This window comes from Tursiops truncatus, chromosome 3, assembly GCF_011762595.2.
Source record: "Tursiops truncatus isolate mTurTru1 chromosome 3, mTurTru1.mat.Y, whole genome shotgun sequence".
NCBI lineage: Eukaryota > Metazoa > Chordata > Mammalia > Artiodactyla > Delphinidae > Tursiops > Tursiops truncatus.
The window spans coordinates 168,507,244-168,518,828 of NC_047036.1; positions in this window are offsets into that span (position 1 = coordinate 168,507,244).

The window sequence follows — 11,585 nt, forward strand, 5'->3', positions numbered from 1 at the left end:
CGTTCTCAGGTGTGACACGGCATCCCGCTGTGGGTTTACTTTGCTTTTCCCTCTTGACACGTGGTGCTGAGCACCTTTCCATGCGCTCGTTTGCCATCTGTGCATCTTTGGTGAAATGTCCGAATCTCTTATCCATTTCTATATACTAACAGTAAACACTTGGAAAAGGAACTATTTACATGTTTAAGGTACCATTTAAAATAGTATCAAAACCATCAAACACCTTGGAATAAGTTGGACAAAAGACGTACAGCTGCTTGACACTGAAACTCAAAATATGGTTGAGGGAAACAAAAGAAAACGTGAGTGAATGAAGGGATACGATATACCCATGGAGTTGGAAGGTTCACAAGATGTCAGATCTTCCCCAAATGGATCTACAGAGTCAACGCAATCCCAATTAAAATCCCAACAGACGTTTTTTTTTTTTTGGTAGAAACTGACTAAATGATTCTAAAATTTATATTAAAATACAAAGAACCTAGAATAGCCAAGACAATCTAGAAGAAGAACGATACATTTGGAGGACTTACACTATTAGATATCGAGACTTTTAGAAAGCCGCAGTAATTAAGGGAGTGTGGTTTTGGCCCAAGGATGGACAGGCAAGTTGACTGATGGAACCAAAGAAACAGACACACATGTGAACGGTTGCTTAATTCACACAGTGTGAAAGGCAGAACACTAAAGCTTTTAGGAAAAAACTAGGGGAATGTCTTCAAGACCTTGGCACTTGGCAAATATATTATAAATGGAAAGTAAGGAATATTATACATCAGCAGAAAGACTGGACGTTGTAAAAGTTAAGAACTTATGTACATCAAAATATACCATTAAGAGAGAGCATAGGCAAACCACAGAGGGGGAGAAGAGATTTGAAACATTGACCAGCAAAGGACCCATAGCCTTGACAATTAGAAAAAGGACAGACACACCAATAAGAAAAAGACAACCATTTTTTGGTTTAATGGGCAAAAGACACTTCGGTAAAGAGTCAATCCAAATAGTCACAACCTTATGAAATGGTATTCAATGTCAATTGTCATTAGAGAAATGCAAATTAAAACCACAACAGAATATGCCCTATATGCCCATCAGAAGGTCTAAAATTAGACAGTATTTTGTGCTAATGGAACAATTTACACTTCACAAAACTTCGGCTGCATCCACCCAAGATGTTGTTCTGTTTGTACAACACAAGACTACACGACAAGGACAGACAAGGACCATATACAGAGCTGGGCTGCCAACAGGGAGGAATCTCACCAACGTTGCTAAGCGAATGAAACCAGAACAAAAAGAGGACGTACCGTAAGCTTAGATGTCTGTGAAATTCAAGAACAGGCAAAGACCTCACCTATAGGCTCTTCACAAAGCTAAACATAGAATTCCCATACGAACTAGCAACTCCACATCCAAATATACACTCCAGAGAACTGAAAGCATTTCCCCCCTCAAACAACAAGAAATCTTGAGATGGGCAATTCAGGGTTGCGGGTGCCGGTGCCCCTGTTCTTGGTGGCATTTGTCCTCATGGTTGCAAGGTGGCTTCTGCTCATTCAGATATTGCAGCTGTATTCCAGAGAGGGGGAAGATGGAAAGACAGAGGCAAAATGCATGTGCCAGCTTTGTCGTTTTTTTTTTTTTTAATGTGGAAAACAATTGCTTTCCCAGAAGCACCACCCGTGGGGCATCTGCTAACTCAGCGTTGGCCCCTCAGCTGTGGGGTGTGTCCATGAGGGTGATGCAGTGACAGAGTTGTCCCCAGTATCCACAAGACATAGGGAAGCCTGTTTGCAGTGGGAGGCAGGGTTAGCTCAAGACAAGGAAGGGGAGGGGATGAGGGATGAGTAACCTCGGCTGTCACCTTCCTGGGCTTCAGTTTCCTCAACTGTCAAATGCGGCTTCAGAAGCTGTCTGGCCCCAGCAGGAAAGTGAAGAGGAAAGCGTTTGGAAATACCCCAGGGAACATTTGCACCTGCTTTGCTTTGCACATGCGTGTTCATGGTCCCCTCCCTCCCTTTCTTCATGCCCCCACTCAGATGTCAAATCCTCAGATAGATCTTCCCAGACATCCCTGGCTACAGGTGCAGCTCTTCTCTCTGTAGGTCCCGTATTCTCCTTTCTATCCCTCCACACACGTATCACCCCTGAACCTATGACATATTCACTCATGCATTTACCTGTATCCTGTGAACCTCCAGCCCCACCTGCCTCACCTCGTATGTGGTCTTAGTGGGTTCAGTGCTGCATCCCCCCCTGGCACTGAGCCTGTTGTCAGTGCATAGGGGTTACTCAATGAATATTTGCAAAATCAGTGAACTGAGAAGGCAGGCTGCAGTACTGGATGTGTCCAGCAGGTGGCAAGGCCTCACCACAGGTCGCCCTTCCAGGCTCATCCAGAAGGTACCTGGAAGAAAGTCATCCTACGATATAGGACAGGTGTCCTGATCTCCTGGACCAGTGCCAGAGAAATACAACATGGACTATGTGTCAGTCTAAATCTAGTAGCCAAGTGGATGGAAACAGGTGACATCAACGTTGACAATGTGTTTTATTGAACCCAGCTTATCCCAAACATCATTTCAATGTGTCATCACTATAAAAAGGTATTGGGGGCTTCCCTGGTGGTGCAGTGGTTAAGAACCCGCCTGCCAATGCAGGGGACGCGGGTTCAAGCCCTGGTCCAGGAAGATCCCACATGCCGTGGAGCAACTAAGCCTGTGCACCACAACTACTGAGCCTGCGCTCTAGAGCCCATGAGCCACAACTGCTGAGCCCGCGTGCCACAACTACTGAAGCCCGCGAGCCTAGAGCCCGTGCTCCACAACAAGAGAAGCCACTGCAATAAGAAGCCCATGCTCCGCAACGAAGAGTAGCTCCCGCTCACAACTAGAGAAAGCCCGTGCACAGCAACGAAGACCCAACGCAGCCAAAAATAAATAAATTAAATAAATAAATTTTTAAAAAAAGAGTAGCCCCTGCTCGCCACAACTGGAGAAAGCCCGTGTACCAGCAACAAAGACCCAATGCAACCAAAAATAAATAATAAATAAATAAATAAAAATCATATTAAAAAGCTACTAATGAGATTTTTTTAAATAGTTAGTTAGTTAGTTGTGCCGGGTCTTAGTTGCAGCACGTGGGCTCCTTACTTGTGGTAATGAGATATTTTGTATTCTTTTTTGTTCCTGAACAAAGGCCTCAGAATCTGGTATCTATTTTATAACACTCACAGCATAGCTCAGCACAGAATAGCCACATTTTTTTGGGGGGGGCTGCACTGTGCGTTATGTGGGGATCTTAGTTCCCTGACCAGGGATCAAACCCACACCTCCTGCATTGGGAGTGCAGAGTCTTAACCACCAGAGTGCCAAGGAAGCCCCTGGAATAGCCACATTTCAAGACTCAATAGTGCCGGCTGTAGTGGACAGCGCATTACTGGAAAAAAAGATGGCAGATGAAACCTCAGACTTGAAGGCTGTCTCTGCAGATACTGGGCCGAGCCACGGCTCGGAGGGAACGCTGCTTTGTCTCTCCCTGTGCCCTGCTTCTCCTGTGTTGTAATGTGGATCTGCCTGTAATGCCTGTGTCTCAAACCCAATGTGTTGAAGAGGTCCCTGATGATATGACCCACTTTGGTGGGTGGTGAGGTCCCCCATGGGTGGCCTCACCAAGTCACTGAAATGGACGATAGGGTGAACTTGTCTCATGGATGATGTTGATGAGAACTTATTTATTTATTTATTTTGGCCGCGCTGCTTGTCTTGTGGGATCTTAGTTCCCTGACCAGAGATCAAACCCTCGCCCCCTGAAGTGGAAGGGTGGAGTCCTAACCACTGGACAGCCAGGGAAGTCCCGATGAGCACTTGAAATAATTAACCCCAGGACCATGGCTCTCTCCATGTCCTGTTAAGGGATATAACAAATTTCCTCCTTAAAAGGATAGTTTGAGTTGGGCATTGTGTTTCTTATAGCTGCAAACTACAACCCAACACTATTGCATATTTTATCAGTCACCGAAAGGAATGGACCCAGAATGACGCATCCAGAGAGGGTTAGAAGAAATCACATTTGCTAAATGCTGCTTGGAACCCTATTTATCTGCTGAATGAAAGGATGAAAAGACAATTGATATGGTCATTACCAAAACAATACGTTTCTTAGGCAGAGAGCATTGGATTCCTTCAGTGAATCTCTGCACATCACCTTTGATTTAAAAATTCAACATATTCAATTAACTTTGAATCACTGCATAATTTTACATTTGCCCAAATTTGGAATCACAAGTTTGTTCTTTAAGTATGATGAAATAAAATTTATATTTTAAGGCAGGATGAGAAAACTTATAAAATTCTCTCTGTGTCCATTTGGGCCTCCTCCCTCCCTTCCATCTGCATTACACATGAACCAGACCTCCTCAAAGATGGAAACACCTGCTCAGCCTTAAAGATCAATTTTTTTCTTGCTTCTGTCACTCTCAATGTAACTTCTTAAAAGAATAGTGTTCTTTCCCAACTTTGTAGAGAAGGTCATGATGACTTACTATTCGCTTTGTATGTGCTTACCTAGACTATGTGTCTTTGGTGAACTTTGTATAAAATGTCATTATGTCATTTTGAGGTACGATCTTTTGTCTTGAAAACCTTATGTGACCATGCCTTCCACTTTAACAGGTGGAACAATCCTCAGAGCTTCTGAGAGTCTGTCTCCTGGGTTATAATCCTTAGTTTGGCTCGAATTAAATTCTTTTTTCTTCTTAACTTGACTGTTAATTGAATTTTCATTGCCAACTACATAAATATTCAAAGCTTTAATTTGGCAAATGTCACCATACACAGGTAAAAGAATAAAATAAAACAATATTTTCAGCTTATATAGTAGGGAGGATGATATTTATAAAGAGTTGTTAAAATCAACAAGAAGATGACAATACTCTGATAAAATATGAAGCATCGGTTGGGGAATTTAGCTAATACATATAGGAAAAGATATTCAGCCTCACTAATAATCCAGGAATGTGCTATAAAATGACGGCATACCATTTTATTAGCAAAAGCTGTTTACAATTGCAAACCCTAGTGGTAAAGGGATGAGGTTTTTGGTAAGTAGGTACAAGCATTTGAGAAAGCAATTTGGTAAAATGTATCGTAGGGCCTTGAAATGATGAGTATGTACATATGCAAATGACTCAGCAATTGCATTTATAGGCATTTATCCTACAGAAAATCAAAACGTGTTTTTTTAAAACTTTTTATTGGTGTATAGTTGATTTACAATATTGTGTTAGTTTCAGGTGTACAGCAAAGTGAATCAGTTATACATATATCCACGCTTCTTAAGATTCTTTTCCATTATACGTTATTACAAGATACTGAGCAGACTTCCCTGTGCTATACAGTAGGTCCTTATTAGTTATCTATTTCATACATAGTAGTGTGTATATGTCAATCCCAATCTCTCAATTTATCCCTCCCCCCTTAGCCCTTGGTAACCATAAGTTTGTTTTCTACATCTGTGACTCTATTTCTGTTTTGTAGATAAGTTCATTTGTACCCTTTTTTAAGATTCCACATATAAGTGATGTCATATGATATTTGTCTTTCCAAAATGTTGTTTATACACTATTGGCCCAAGTGTGCAAAAATGCATATACAGGGATAGTCACTGTATCCCTCCCCTTCACTTGCAATGAATTTCCAGTCTTCAGTTCTAATTCCCTCCTACGAGTGCACCACTCATGAAGTGACTGCTTAAGCATGCAAATCTGATGATGCAATTGTTTAAAATTGATCCTATGTGCTTCTGGGTAGAGTTCACACTCTTTAGCCTATAGCAGGACATGCATTTTATCTACTTGAAATCCTCCAAGCTTGAAATGCTCCTGGCTCATTCCCTCCCCTGTGCCCTGGCACATGTTTTTCTCCGACTCGAGTCTCCCTCTCTGTTCATAAGGGTGTCACTAGAAAACAGATGGCACCCTTCAAGAGAGTGATGGAAGAACGTTCCCTGAAAAGACTATGTGCAAATACGTGGATACTTTTAAAGAAAGCCAACAAAGGATTCTGTGGCATTCTGCAGTGGGCAAGAGTGGGAGCGGTTACTACCTTTGACCTCAAGGGGAAAAAGGGACTAAATCATGGAACCCAGCAAGAGCTCAACATGACAGCAGCTGAAGCTTTCACTAGACCAAGAGCCATGGCCAAACCATGACCCAGCGTGGAGGGAGACAGGAAGACATATCTCTTAATTATTTCCCCTCCCTGCCGATCTTGTGCTGCCGCTCCCAGTTGGTCAAAGCCAAATGGAAGTCAGGAGGCAAATGACCTTGGTTGGTGTGATCCGTAGAAGTCAGTTTCCCAGGGTAGAGGGTGGGGCAGAAACACGTGTACAGTAGGTCTGGCGGAGCAAAAGTTTTCTACTTGGCTTCAAAAACTCAGCTCAAACTACATCTCCTTTGGGAATCATTCCCAGATCTTTGAAGACTGTCATGTTCAAGTTTCTTGTGCAAGCTTCTTCTCATCCAGCCTTTTGCACGGTGGTGAAAGAATTTGTGTATTTGCCATGCTTCATTCATTAGACTATAAAATTTCAAAGACCGTGTGATGTAGTTGAAAGAGGAGATTTTGAATTCTATAGACTCAGAATGAATTCTGCACTCTGCCGCTTACAAAGGCTTTGCTTTTAGACGTACTTCCAATTATTCGAGTAAAATGCTGGTCATGATAGGACTCACCCCATGGGGCTGTTGTGAGGACTAAACAGTAAAAGGTTCTTTAAAATAACTTACGTGACTGAGGAGATTCTCAGTGAGTGAAAGTGTATTGTATACGTTATACTGGCGGCTGGGCATAAATTTGGGATTAACCTTCCTGTGTTTGGAGAAAGTCAAATCTTACAAAGCCAGTCTGACTGGAAAGCTCCCCATGTGGGTGAGTAGTGCAATCAACACAGCAGATAGGCTTCCCCTCCTGAGGGGTTTTCATGAACCCAGGACCACAGCCCTAGCTGCACACAGAGTGGGGAATCAGAACAAGAGAAGTTCTGACAACAAAAATGTCTTATTAGCAGCAGGTGAAGTATCCATGGATCACAAGGAGAATGATAGTGGCTCTTAATCTTTGCACTTAGAATGATATTTCATTGAGTTCAAAGTACTTTCTATTTTCCTTTTTTTTTTTTGTTTTTTTTTTTTGCGGTACACGAGCCTCTCACCGCTGCGGCCTCTCCCGTCGCGGAGCACAGGCTCCAGACGCGCAGGCTCAGCGGCCATGGCTCACGGGCCCAGCCGCTCTGCGGCATGTGGGATCTTCCCGGACCGGAGCACGAACCCGTGTCCTCTGCATCAGCAGGCGGGGACTCTCAACCACTGCGCCACCAGGGAAGCCCTCTAATTTCCGTTCTTGTGTCTTCTTTGGCTCCTGGTTTATTTGGATGTCTGGTATTTAGTTTCCAAATATTTGTGGGTTTTCCAGAGATCTTTTTGTTATTGATTTTAAATTTAATTCCTTTGTGATCAGAAAACATCTTGTATAACTTGGATCCTTCTGAGGGTATTGAGGTTTGTTTCTTTCATGGTCCAGAATAGTCTATCTCTGCTCTGTGCACAATCGGGAAGCACGTGTATCCCGCTGTTGTTGGGTCTAGTGTTCTATAAACATCAGTCAGGCCAACGTGGTTGGTAGTGTTTTCCAAGTCTATATCTTTGCTGATGTTCTGCCTACTTGTCCTATTAATTATTGAGAGAAGGGTGTGCTGGTTACTTTTTTGTGTCTCCTTGGCTAGGTTATGGTACCCAGTTGCTAGGTCAAACATCAGTCTAGATGTTGCTGAGGTCATTTTTAGATGTGATTAACATTTAAGTAAGTTGACTTTGAGTGAAGCTGATTGCCCTCCATATTGTGGGCGGGCCTCATCCAATCAGCTAAAGGACTTGAGGAGAAAACAGGCTGATGTCCTTGAAGGAAGAAGGAACTCTGCCTCCAGACTGCCTTTGGGTCTTCATCTGCAATATCAACTCTTCCCTGGGTCTCCAGGCTGCCTGCCTGCCCTGAAGACTTGCCAGCTCCCACAATCATGTGAGCCAATTCCTTAAAATCAATCCCTCTCTATATCTCTGGAAACCTTGACTGATGCAAGGAGTACTGAAATATTCTCCAACTATAATTGTGGATTTATCAATTTCTCCATGAAGTTCTATCCATTTTTGCTTCATGTATTTTGAAGCTCTGTTATTAGGTGCATAAATGTTTTGGATTGTTATGTCTTCTTGATTAATTCGAACCTTTTATCATTATGAAGTGACATTTATCCCTCGTAACATTCCTTGCTCTTAAATTGACTTTGATAATAATATAGCCAATTCTACATTCATTTTGTTCTTTTGCAATTTTTTTGGGGGGGCCACACCCCTTGGCTTGTGGGAATCTTAGTTCCCTGACCAGGGATTGAACCCGGACCCTCAGCAGTGAGAGTGTGGAATCCTAACCACTGAACCACAAGGTAAGTCCCCAAATCTACCTTCTTTTGACTAGTATTGACATGCTATATCTTTCCATTTCCTGTATTTGGTCTTCATACTTAAAGCACATTTCTTGAAGCCAGCATATTTTTGGGTCAACTTTTTTCTCTGACAATCTGTGACTTTTTTTTTTTTTTTTTTTTTGGCTGTGCCACCACACAGTAAGCGGGATCTTAGTTTCCCACCAACCAGTTATCAAACCCAGGCCCTTGGCAGTGAGAGCATAGAGTTGTAACCACTGGACCGCCAGGGAAGCCCAACAATCTCTGACTTTTAATTGAGGTATTTATACCAGTAACATTTAATGTAATTTTTACTTTTTTTCTCCCTTTCTAAATTTTTATTTTATTTATGTTTTATTTAATGTTTTTTTTTTTTTTTTTTTTTTTTTTTTTTTTTTTTTTTGCGGTACGCGGGCCTCTCACTGTTGAGACCTCTCCCGCTGCGGAGCACAGGCTCCGGACGCGCAGGCTCAGCGGCCATGGCTCACGGGCCTAGCCGCTCCGCAGCATGTGGGATCTTCCCGGACCGGGGCGCAAACCCGTGTCCCCTGCATCGGCAGGCCGACTCTCAACCACTGCGCCACCAGGGAAGCCCTTAATGTTATTTTTAATATGGTGATATTTGAGTCTATCATCTTGCTATTTATATGCTACTCACTCCATCTTACCCTTTTCTCTCTTTTCCTGCCTTCTTTTGGAGTAATTGAGTATTTTATTTATTTGGTTGTGCCTGGTCTTAGTTGCGGCTTGCTGGCTCCTTAGTTGTGGCATGTGAACTCTTAGTTGTAGCATGTATGTGGGTCAGTTCCCTGACCAGGGATTGAACCCATGTCCCCTGCATTGGCAGGCAGATTCTTTCTCTTTTTTTTTTTTTTTTTTTTTTTGGCAGGTGGATTCTTAACCACTGCGCCACCAGGGAAGTCCCTGTAAGTGTGTTTTGACATTTTGTTTGTCAGCTCCTTTAGGACTTAGAGTACATGTCTAACTTGTTACAGTCTATCTTCACTTGATATTATAGGACTTTATGTGTAGTATAAGAACCTCACAATAGTGTTATACGTTTCCATTTCTCCCCTTCCTGCCTTTAGGCTATTTTTTTGTTTTGTTTTGTTTTTGTTTTGGTTTGGTCTTTTTTGCGGTACGCGGGCCTCTCACTGTTGTGGCCTCTCCCGTTGCGGAGCACAGGCTCCGGACGCGCAGGCGTGGTCATGGCTCACAGGCCCAGCTGCTCCGCGGCATGTGGGATCTTCCCGGACCGGGGCACGAACCCATGTCCCCCGCATCGGCAGGCGGACTCCCAACCACTGCGCAACCAGGGAAGCCCCACAGCTATGATTTTTGATTAAGCAAGGCTGAGAGCTGAGGACCATTGGTCAGCAGCATTCCCAGCTGCAGGAGGAATAGGTCCTTCAGTCCTCAAGGAGGAATCTGAGCAGCATATCTTCCGTGTCATGAAATAAGACTAAGACTTTTAATTGAGGTTGTTTTTTTTTTTTTTTTTTTTTTGGGGTACGCGGGCCTCTCACCGCTGCGGCCTCTCCCGTCGCGGAGCACAGGCTCCGGACGCGCAGGCTCAGCGACCATGGCTCACGGGCCCAGCCGCTCCGCGGCACGCAGGATCCTCCCGGACCGGGGCACGAACCCGCGTTCCCCGCATCGGCGGGCGGACTCCCAACCACTGCGCCACCAGGGAAGCCCTAATTGAGGTATTTATACCAGTAAAGTCAGTCTGAAAAAGCTGGGTTGGAAAATTGTTCAACACATCGTCCTATACCATTGGGGATGCTCTAACAATTACCATGGACTGGGTGGCTTAACCACCAATTTGCTTTTCACAGTTCTGGAGGCTGGAAGTCTGAGGTCAGGGTGCCACCATGGTCAAGTTCTAATGAGGAACCTCCTCCAGGTTTCAAACAGCTGACTTCTCCTGTGTCCTCACGTGGTAGAAGAGGAGAGGGAGCTTTCTGGGGTCCCTTTATAAAGATGTTAATCTCACTAGTGAGGGATCTACCCTCCTGACCTAATCACCTCCCAAAGGCCCTGCCTCCTAACCTATCACATTGGGGATTTGATTTCAACTTACAAATGTTGTGGGGTCACAAACATTCAATCTATCACACACATCATGTTTATTATTGAGTTGGCTTGGGCCATACGTCACACAAATTCATACAAACATCAGAGCTTTCTAACCGGATGTTTATTCTATCTAAACCAAAGCTTGAAACAAGTAAAATGTAACTTTAGAGAAAGGATCCTAATCCATTTTGCCCAAGAATCGGTTGATCATATGGCAAAGTCACAATGAGAACGTTTATAATTACATAGCACATAAACACCATCAAGTGCCAGTGGTCATCAGTTGTAACGGAGGAAGCACTGTCAACTTCTCTGCACTTTCTGGGGACTTCATTTCTTCTCTAACATAAAACATGCTGTAGGGACTTCCCTGGTGGCGCAGTGGTTAAGAATCCGCCTGCCAAAGCAGGGGACATGGGTTCGAGCCCTGGTCTGGGAAGATCCCACATGCTGCGGAGCAACTAAGCCCGTGTGCCACAACTACGGAGCCTGAACTCTAGAGCCCGCGAGCCACAACTACTGAAGCCTGCGCGCTCTAGGGCCCGTACTCTGCAACAAGAGAAGCCACCGCAACGAAGAGTAGCCCCCGCTCACTGCAGCTAGAGAAAGCCCGCGCGCAGCAACGAAGAACCAATGCAGCCAAATAAAACAACAAAAACATGCTGTAGGGGAGAGGACTTGGGATATTGCAGAGACAGCATCATATATAGAGAAAAAGAGTGAGAGAAGTAGTATCAGGGAAGAGAGATAACACATTATGGCTTGGTCCAATAGTAACAATAATAATAATTTAAATACATAAAAATATTCATATAATTTATTAATAAATAGCTATTGTTTTATCAGTGAATGATAACATTTACTATATTATATAATATATAATTTAATAATATATTATATTGTTTTAAGAATATATTACCAACCTATACTATATTAATTATGGTAGTTTTATTATTTAACAGAATATTATTAACATAAATCAA